General features: G+C 50.3%; 1 long non-coding RNA gene across 2 annotated transcripts; it reads right to left on the bottom strand.

Annotated features, from left to right (window-relative positions):
* Positions 1–360: 360 nt before the first annotated feature.
* LOC106045735 (uncharacterized) lies at positions 361–10454 on the bottom strand. 2 transcript variants are annotated; one of them, XR_010834343.1, is made up of 3 exons: positions 8829–10454; positions 7168–7323; positions 361–723 (listed from the first exon to the last, which is right to left on the bottom strand). It is a non-coding gene; the product is annotated as an uncharacterized lncRNA (long non-coding RNA). The 2 variants fall into 2 exon arrangements; XR_001212938.3 differs by lacking the exon at positions 8829–10454 and adding an exon at positions 7525–7774.
* Between the last annotated feature and the right edge of the window lie 304 nt (positions 10455–10758).

The following is a 10758-nucleotide window of genomic DNA, read 5'->3' as shown; positions in this document are numbered from 1 at the left end:
ATTGTGGCCCTGACTCATCTCTGCCTGCTGCTTGCAGTTGAGCTGCTATCTGCATATGTCATTTTCAGATCACCCATCAAGGGAGCTGTGGGAAAATATGAAGCGAAGAGCTTAATCTCAGTCCTTTGGAAAGATCCTGTAACTCACTGAGAACACGAACAGCAAATGCTTAAGAGAAAGGGTCAGCATGATTATTTTGCTCTTGCTTGTTTGCTGTTTTTTTTTTCCAGAAAGCAATGAAAAACAATTTTTGAGTAGTCGATAAGGAAAATGACTGATTTAATCATTGAACCTTCAATAAAGACCTGGGATGATACACTCAGCATCCCTGCTGGGACCAGCTGTGTGACCCATCACAGGGTTGCACACACACTCTGTGCTGTGCATACCTACAGCAGCAGAGACCCTGCATTGTGCATCTTTTCCTCGTAGACACATGTGCCTGGTACCTTCAGGCAAGGGGGCTTCCTGCATGACTGGAATGCTTTGCCTGGGAGGCTACTGAACTACTTCATTGACAGGATCATTCACAACTGAGTCTTGCTCACAGGACTGCTTTGGTTTCTCTTGTGGCGTCAGGAATGCTAACAAACTCACCTACATAAAGCGACACTGCACAAAACCAGGCGGATGTATCAGTAGGATGGTGTCCTGTTCTGGGGCCGGGTGCACATCCTGCAGAGCACGCTAAGTGTTGTCCATTGGGTTTACCATGTTTATTTCCTAGAAAGAAGTAGTTACAAGCTCTATTCCTCATCCCCACCAGAATGTTTGCAACAACAAAAGAGCACGTAACTTACATGGTTTAAAAGGTTAATATCAGCAGTTGGCTCACATAGCGACTTGGACACACTTTAGCCATTGCTAATACTTTGGCAGAAGAAGCCGTATTTACATGATCTGAATAGGTTTGCTTATTCACAAGCAAGATGTTACCCTGTCTGCCCAGGAAGGGCATTTCAAAGGTGTCTTTGCTTGCTGAAGGCTAACAAATTCTGTCACGAGAACAGGGAAGGTGCATTGTGGCCCCTTGACTGAATTTGTACTGCAAGAAAAGGAAATGCCTGCCTGGCATTTGTTAGCTCTGCTGATTCTCCAGCTCACTGATCCAATGGTAAACTCTTCACTGGATCTTGGTGAGGTGAGTTTCTACTGGAGCAGTGAGCTGGTCTGACTGCTGGCTACCATGTACCTGCTGGACTGAACATGGGAAATGGCAAAGGAACCATTCAGGGCAGGTGGGTTCATAGTGAATGGACCTCTTCTTCTCTTTAGCAGCCAGCAGTAACAACAGGCTCAGCATAACCAGACTCTGCTCTCAGTCTCATACATCCTGTGTGGATTCAGGAGTTCCTAAAAGTCTTCATGACACCCCCAGTAAGCTGCAGGGGCCCAGAGATAAGCCACTAAACAGGAGATCCCAAAAGAGAATAACTGAGCCAGCCTGGCAAGTGCTAACCCAAGCACAGAAGAGCAGAGGAAAAAAAAAAAATCAGACCCCAAGGCCACTTGAATCTGTTGCTATCAGCCTGTAATGAGACCAGTCCATCAAAACCTTTGAGTCTGCAGGGGGGGGAAAACTAACAGAAAACTGCTGGGCATAGCTGCAGCTCTCCAGATCTCCCTGGTCATGCTCTGCATTGCTTTCTGTTCCCAGAGAACTTCAGAAAGCTCCTAAAAATGCCTTTCAGTGTCATTCTGAGCTCGCAGGAAAAAGCCTCTCTGGCTTGTTATCAAAATGCCTCCAGAAGGCCTTGCACGTGGTATGAAAGGTGAACCTGGTGAAAAGTTACTGAGCAAAGACCAGCTGGTGATTAACAGCACGGGCAGGATGGTAACGTTACACAAATTAAGAAGTTTTAGAAGTGTAGAGACATAAGAAAGACCGCTGAGCAGAAGAGCTGCTCTGTTACAAGAACAGACAAGAGCATTGTAGACCTGGATTTCAAAAACGCAAACATGTTTTACTGTAATGGTAGGACAGCTGTATTGGCAGAGCCAAATTAAATAGTTACATTAGAGGGAAATACTGCTTGTCCTGTTTCAGAAACGTTTGTTTGCACTTGAGAATCTCTTTGAACTTAACTTTGTTATAGCGGTATAATGAAGCATTTTCAACGGACTGATCCGGGAATTTAAATATAAATAAAATAAAAAGTACAACCCAACAGTTTACAACCCCAAAGCAAAACACATAGAAATGTTCTGCAGTCTGGCTAGCGTGGTAGCAGCCATCAGCAGGATTTATGTGCCCGCCGGGGACAGCTAAGCCCAGGGGTACAGGATGGGCACTCAGTACACAGAGAAGATGGGGGGATTTATGCAGATGGAGTGGCCCTGAGCAAGATGCCCTTTCAGACATTTCCGGAGCCACTGATGCAGCTAGGCAAATTCTCTGCTGCATCACATTTAAATGTTTCACTCTATGCTCCGTGATCATCATTGTTATCATCAGCAAGCAAAACCAGTTAAATAGTCATTACAGAAGCAACGGTGAAGGAAATATTTGACAACTCGCAGTGAGCTTTCGAATCCAGTGACTAAAAACAGACTCTGGGGTTGCCCCCTGCGAAATCCCCTCCTACCCCATCCTCTGGTGGCACATTTCCAAGGGGACTCAAAGTGTGACAGACCCAACAGCGGGGCTGGAAAGGTATTGCTTGGTGTTTGCTGTTGGATGCAAGTTATTTTACTAATCCATGTGGGCAGTGAGCATTAGAACTAGAAACAGTCCTTAGACCTGTGGAAAATATTACATTGCAGAGCCGGTAGCAAGGTTTTCTCCTTAATGAAGGACTCCTTCATTAGCCTGGACTTGGGCACACGCACTGCCCGAAGCAATGCTCATCGGCTGTCCCACGGAAATACGCTGCAGCTCTGGAGCACCAAGCAAGGACAACATGGGCAGCAGACCACTCCAGCGGCATCCCATGCCACAGCACGGCTTGGTGTAGTCTGAATCCATCGTCATTAAATTAAGCATGCTGACTCCAGACACTTCTCAAGGTTTGGGTTTGATCATTTTTGGTGGGGAGGAACAAAGCTGTTTAGGAGCCCCCTGGATCCATCAAGCACCCTCTGACATGCCAGAGGGTCCACGAGCTGCCCCTTGTGGGAGTGATGGGGCCATGCCCATGGCATTACTGCACCTCTGGGAGCTCACGCTGCTCCACACCCTCCATTTCAAGCTCCCAGCACCCTGCAGAGTCTGAACAGCACAGGGTTTGCTGTGCCTGGCAAATCCCAAGAGAGGAGCAGCTCCCAGACGGCAGTAGAGGCATGTGCGCACAAAGCCAGAGAGAAAGTCTTTTCTCTTGGCACCGTAACAAGCCCTAACGAGAAGCAGCCCACCCAAGCGTTTGAAGAATGAACTCACCAGGAGACTCCTCGGCTCTGATCAGCCTCCAACCATCTCATCCGCTTGTGAGAAATAATAAGCCAGGGCATACGAGTTACTTTCATACACGCAGTTGAGTAACCTCACACAGGGCTCCTGGGAGGAGAGGACGGGACAATGGGGGGGCTGCTCCCCCAGGACCAGGCAGTTCAGCAAGGAGCCTGGAGGGCCCACAGAAACCCTCTCTGTCCCTTTGGGAAGATGTGGGAGTGGGGTAGGGACAAGGCGACAGTGTGCTCCACTTCCCAGGGCCCAAAAGTCTATTATTTTTAACATGGACACAGGTTAAAACCTTCATGAACTCGGTTTATTGTCACAAGGCGCAGAGGAGGGCACAGCAATCTGCAGGCTCAGTGAGTGGCTTTACTCTGCTGCTCCAGCAAAGCAAGCTGATCATGTCACAACAGCAAAAGAGAAAACTTTCTCCTCCCAGACCCTTGCTGTTCCCCACCAACAACAACCTCGGCTGGCTGGGCCTGCTGCTGCGTCCCACGGAGGACATGCGCCTGCCCCTCGTTGTGGGCAGCTGCCTGAGACCACTCCGAAAACGAGCTGGAAAGCCCAGGGTCACTACCTCTTTGCCAAGAAATTGCCACCAAACCATTTGTTTACCCAAAGTGCTATAAAGACACCAGTTAGAGCGAGTGGCAGCTCAGTGAAAGGAGAACTGTTACGGTAAGCATACACAGTTCCCAAATTCAGTCCTTCATCCCTCCCATGGCACCGAGCGGCCTGAGCTTCAAGAGCTGTCGTGCCTGCTTGGGATGTGCTTTGCACCATGGTGCTGCTGTTCCCCGAGGTCCCTCTGCTGATGGGGGACCTGGCCCGAGCTCCCACCTGACCGCAGACCAACATTTTTGGCACAAGAAGGGAGAGCCAGGCTCCCCACAAACCACATCCAAAGCGGCCCACTGGAGCACAAGCACCGGCGTTGTTTGATGCACACAGAACACAGATGCCTTGCATTTAATCCCCTTGTAGCATTCCTTCCAGAAATTTTCCAGAGATTCCTCTGTGCTCCACCATGAGGATACAACAAAAGCTGTCAAGCAGGAATGCACGCAGCAAAGGAAAGCTGGCGAGGGAAAGACTGGCTGTGCCACCTGAAAGCGAGCATCCCTCTCCCCAGTGCTGCCCCAGCACTCCCAGGCATGCAAAGCCATTGGCCAAGCAGGCAGAAGGGTTTCAAAGCAAGTTTCCATCCTTCCCAAGCTACAAATCATAACAGCTCAGCCTCAGCGTCCTCCCTGGGGAGAAAAAAAGGCTTGTGCTGTGGGGTGAGACTCAGCTTTTCAAAACATTGCTCCCAGGGGCAAAGGTGGCGATTGCCGCTGCTTTGTGATATATTTGCTGTAGGACTTTTGCTTTCTGGTCCATAAAAAAAAGCAAAAGTAACCAAGAAGAGTCTTACTGTTGTTCTGTTGTTGCTGTTGTTGCTGTTTTCTCATGGATTTGATTTTTGAGTCCTGAATCAGGTTCTCTTTGCATGACCTGCTTTCCCTAACATTTCAGTCCTCAGCCCTGTTTTCTGCCGGAAGATGGCTAGATAAGGCTAATTAGAGATGGAAACTTTCTCCATTTCTAACAGAAACAGCTAACGATCTTTGACTTTTCACATAAAACACCTTCTTCCGACAACTCGTCAGACATCTGGAGACAAACAGCTGCTAGGAGGAACCAACACAAAACACATATGTTTTGAATACTTCAACTGACTGAAATGTTTTTGCCTCTTGGTCACCCCTGTTTTCCCCTCTTGGTTAGGCCATGTCAGATCCATGTTCTACATGGCCACTTCTGGTCAAAGTCTTCCAGGAAAAAAGAGCAAAGAGACCTAGTTTCCTACCCAAAAAAAAAAAAAAAAGTAATTCTCCCCCCCCTCCTCATAAGCAAGGACAGAAATCCACCTCTCTGTTTTAATGCTGCTCTTAAGAGAAAAGGGACATTTTCAAGTTGTAGATGGAATGAAACAAGGTAATTTATGCTGATGTTTTTGAAAGACTTTAGGACACTGTCTCAGCAAAATGCAGCCCCAGCAGGCTCGTGCCCTACCTGGGAAACCGCAGTATGTGGGCAGCAAAGCAAGGTGAGGCCGAGGCACATTTCCCACACCACGCTGTCGCTGACTACAGCCAGGGGAAGCTCCACCAGCTCACCAGCCCAAAGGGATCTTCAGCTCAGTCAGTCCGAAAGGATCTAGAAGGGAATGAGCTGGCATTCACCTGGATTTTTCAAAGGATTTTATTAAGGTCTGTTGGAAGATAATTCACAGACAGTGTATGGATACAGCGTTGTGTTTTTTTTTTCTTTCTAGCCTTTCTGCCCAACAGTGTTTAACCTCAAGATTATTACAATAGATATTGAAATGCCTAGCTGTTAAACTGCCACACCTTCCCTGCTGCTACAAAGCCACAGAGGCTTCATATGCTTGTTCTTGAACTGCATGTGTTTAAGGAAGAGCAGAGCCCCGCACGTCCTGCCCCACACGGCGCCAGTGGAGCAGTGCTGCTGCTGACCAGAGCCCGGCAAAGCAGCAGGAGCAAGGCCAGGACCGTGTGGTCAGCCTTCCAGGGCAGAAGATTAGCCAAGACTGAAGATGGGGCTGACTTGGGCTGAGCTGACAAATGGTCTCAAGCACAGAAGGAGTCACACAGTGCTTGGGAGCCTGATGAGGGACTCGGCCTGCCATGAGAGTACTGCATGCGGTTCCTCTCCAACAGCACAGCTTCTCCCAGGCTCACACAGCAACTCAGTAGAGCCCCTTATTTTATTTTGTCTCTCTTGCATGACGAGCAGATGACACAGATGACAGCTGCCTTGCAGAGCCTCTCTTGACCAGCCATCAAGGTCTCCTCAGGATCCTTCCCTCCAGAACAAGGCCTCAACCTACCATCCACAGTGCGCCTTCCTCCAGGGACTGCACTCACCCATTTTTCAGCTCAGCCACTGATAAGGACCGTGAATAGCTTTGAAACTCCCCAAGCTGGTCCTAGGACCCACGGCAGAGTCCTGTGCCAAGCTGACACAGGCTGCCCTGCAGCCCACAGAGATTGCCACTGGGTCTGCTCACATCCACACATCACCCCTCCATGGAAAGGAACATCCCCACCTGCTCATCACAGAGTGCTCGCATGGAGCTCTGCTCAAGCATGAGGGGCAGCAGGACACCCCAAAGTCATTCAGGAGCATGGTCCCACCAAACAGCTCTCCACCGATGGTTTTCACCATCCACCACTGAGCTGCTGGTTTGCGCCTCCTGGGCATCCCAAGCACACAAAGGTGGCCCCAACACCCTGCACAGACGTGACGGAGAGGAGGAGGAGGAGGAGGAGGACTGAAGCAGCTCACAGAAAGGGGGCACCTTGTTCCTGAAGCCCAGGAAACACCTGGCTCAGATTCTGGGAGCCCGAGTGTCCTGTGCATGCAGTGGGATACGGCTGGTTTCTCTCTTCTTTTCTCCCTCCCCTGTTCAGTACATTATTGCCACCTGGCATGCTAATAAAGGTTTTGTGTAGGCTGCACCTGGCTCTCTGGCTTTTGTCCCCTTTTGTGTGCTCTTTCAGAACTGCTGTTCTGAGTCAGAAAGGACACCAAGAGGGAGGCTATTTCCAGCCACCAGCCCTGCTGCACCATCCTGTGTCAGAAACAGCCAGTTCCTGTCCATCCTGGCTAAAACTCGAACAAAGCCACTCAGAATCCTTCAACAGCTGACATCCCTGTAGCATCCCAGCTTCAGTGTAACCAGGAAGCCTCCATTACTAAATGCTTACCCTTTGGGCTCCAGCTCCCCAGGAGACTTGGCCCCTCTTCAGGGCCGTGGCTTGGTCACATTGGCCCTGGTACTTGCCAGCCCATGTGGTCCAGCAAATGTGATCCCTTGGACAGACAGGACCTGCAACTCGCTTCACGCTCTGCAGCTTCATGTCCTGAATGATAAAGGAAGAAAATCAAATCAGAACTGCATGTTGTGTCTTTGCAGGGATCATTTCCTGACACTATCAATGCTCTGGAGGTCCCTACTTGAACACTAGCCAGCTTTTGCCTACATGCAGCCCTAGGACAGCCCCAAACGTGGCCCTAGGGTCAGAGGTTCCCCGTCTCATTTCCTTGGTACTTGTCTGCCTCACCCCAAGCTATGTCCAAGCCTGCAGAGAGCCTCCACCTCCCAGGGACTCTGCTAGCGGCATCTGGACATGCCACCATGCAGGGCACTGTACGACTCCTGCCCTGCACAGCAACAAGGCTGCCCGTGACGTGCTGCTTTCTTGTAGGTTGTCTAATTTGGGCCCTGGGGCAGGCACCAAATTCATTACTGAGAAGCCAAGGTAGGAGGAAGTGAAAGCCACAAGGGCCATGACACCTGTTCTGCCTCTTTGTTTCTCTTGTCTCTCTCTCTCAGGAAACCTTGAGTTTCTATATTTGAGCACTGATTACATCCTGAGTTCGTCCTTATCCTTGTTTGTGAAGTTTGACTGAATTCACACACTCCTGTGTACATAACAAGCTGCCCCAAGGCTGCCAGGGTGTTTGCACACCTGGCCAGGCTCCCCCAGGCCACAGGGACACACACCCCTGGGTAGGAGGCATGCAAGGCAAACACTGGGCTCTGCAATGCTGACATGCAAGCAGACACGTGAAGCCAGAAGGGATCTGCTGGCAGCACAGGCTGGGCATAGGAATGGCACAGGCACATTATTTTGGCCCCCACACTGCTCTGCTTCTGCTTTGTCACTGTGCCAAAGGGTCCCATGCACTTGCTCTGCCACCACGCTTCACATCCCACCCCTCTCTCTGCTGCTCCCAGGCCTTCTGTTTACAGGAGGACACGGTCCTAATGCAGAGCATCCAGAATCACACAGGTTCTTCCCAGCAGATGACAAAGAGTTTAAAAGAAGGGACAGGTGCCAGAGGAAAGTGAGGACGGAGCATGGGAAGAGGTGCCCAAGGATGCAAGATATAGGTCCTTGCCCTGGAGAGTGGAGCAAGAAAAGGCAGGAAAGCTGCAGGGGGGGATTTTCAGCTGACCACAAAGAGGAAAAGGCTTAAAGTCAGCCCAGCCTCGGAGCAGCTCCTACAAAGGGGTGTGAGGGGAAAGTTCCTGGGGAAAGTCTTGGCGGTACAGGTAAAGGGTATAATGGTTGGGGGTCTGTGGGAGAGAGTGGAGAAGAAAGCTCCTCCTCCTCCCCCCCTTCAATAGTATACCACTGAGAGTTTTTCCTTTTTCCTTTTTTCTTTTTTTTTTTTTTTTTAATTAAAAGGACATTTAATTATCACATGAGCTGAAGGTTACTCAAAGAATCACAGAATGGCTGATGTTGACAGGAAACGCTGGAGGTCATCCAGTCCAGCCCCCTGCTCAAGCAGGGCCACCTAGCGCAGGCTGCCCACTCACACCCACTTAGGATTTCATGCCAGCCCCCAGCCCACTCACCTTTTTTTCTCCCCAGTCACAGGGGGCACACTGGAGAGAGGCAGACAGGGTGGGCAGCTGGATCCTCTTTGACCAGGTGCACCTGGTCAAAGGCACGTGTCCCAGACAGAGCTTCCAAGGGCAGCAGAAGGAAGGTCGCCACTGTGTCCTGCTCCTTCTTCCCATTGACATTTCCGTGGTCAGGCTGAGCTAGTCCTGATCTCTCTGTCCTTAGTGACGTGTTCTCCCTTCTGAGATTTCCTGTCCTTTGCACACAAGTATCACACTCATCCATACAGAGGCCTATGTAAGAACCCATACTGCATGGCCTGCCCAACTTTTCTCTACTCCATGTCAAACAGACAAGAAGCTCCTTGTTAAAAGTGCTGCCCGAATGCTGCTCCGAGCTAATATGTGGTCTTCAGCCCAGAGAGCAAGCATGCTGAAACAAGGCTGGGAGCTCACACTGTAACACCAGAAGAGAAGGGAGAATCTACAGAAGGGAAAATCTGCTATTCAAACCCAACACCCAGGTGAGTGTGGCCTTTAAAATGCTCTCAGTTGTCTGGAAACAACTCCCTAGCAGCTTTTGGCTAGCACGCACTGCTGGGAGCAGAGGTGGGAAGCCACTCTTCTCATATTTGACCTGCTATGGTCTACTCTTGAATTATCTTTTCTGTGCAGCTGTCTCCTAAACAGGATTTGCCTTAAGACTTCCTTATGCTTGTCTGTGCTTCTTGAGGCGGAAGCACAGGAATCTGTGCAAGCCCACGCTGCAGCAAGGAGTGTTTCGTAGCAGTTAGCTGGAAGGGACACAACACCGTGTGACTATTTCAGTTTTCATTTCCTTCTCTTTACAGGTCTCCACTAACAAAAAAACGGGGTTAAAACTCTTTCTCCCCCCGCGCTGAAAGGCAAATCAATTGACCCTCAGCAGACCCTCGCAGCGAAACGAGAGCGCCTCAGAGCACCATGCCCAGCCCCCGCGGCCCGCCCGCGCTCTCGCTCAGCCCAGAGCGGCGGGGCGGGACGACGACAAAATGGCGGCCGCCCACGGCGCCCGGCCCGGGACCGGGATGGGACGGGGCCGGGACGGGGCCGGCGCTGTCCGCGGTGCTGAGCGGGGTTTCTGGCCTTGGGGGGCTGGATTAACGAGGTGGGGATGAAGTGTAGAAGCAAATTGCGACTGAACGTTGGAAATCGGGTTTAGGGCATGGAATCGTGGAATTGTAGAATAGCCCGAGGTGGAAGGGACCCACAAGGGTCATCGAGTCCAACTCCTGGAACCACACTGGTCTACCCAAAAATTCAGACCATATGACCAAGAGCACAGTCCAAACCCTTCTTAAACTCCGACAGGCTTGGTGCCGTGACTATGTCCCTGGGGAGCCTGTTCCAGTGTATGACAACCCTCTCAGTGAAGAACCTTTTCCTGATACCCAGTCTGAACTGCCACTGATGCATGAGTTTCTCCACCCTGTACCAGCTCTGAGGTACCATCACCTTACAGCCCTACAGATAGAAAATAACTAACACCCAGTCATCTGTGTGCTTCACAACATAATCCACGTTCCAAAACAAATTTCCTAAATGCTGCAGGAGAGGGCCTCTTGCTGAACTTCACAGCAGCCTGAAGTCTGGGGGAAGCAGAGAGGCTGAGGAGTTTCAGAGAACGACTTCTGTAAGTACACACAGATAACTGTCCTTTCAGCAAGCCTGCCTCTACACAGACACTATGAGAGTCCCTCCAAGCTGTCTCTGACCTGAAATTAATACAAATCATAAAATGAGACTCAATGCAGAGGTGGCCCATTTATCACTGGCCCAAACAGGCACATGCAGCTGCTGAACAGGTGTGTGATACATACAAAATATGGCAAGAAGCAACAGAAAATGACTGAGGGATTTACTCAAAGAACACAGCAAGCATGCACAAGTAGAACAAGTCAGT

The sequence above is a fragment of the Anser cygnoides genome, chromosome 1 (assembly GCF_040182565.1).
Source record: "Anser cygnoides isolate HZ-2024a breed goose chromosome 1, Taihu_goose_T2T_genome, whole genome shotgun sequence".
In the NCBI taxonomy this organism is placed as follows: domain Eukaryota; kingdom Metazoa; phylum Chordata; class Aves; order Anseriformes; family Anatidae; genus Anser; species Anser cygnoides.
This window is presented reverse-complemented; position numbering and strand designations above follow the sequence as displayed.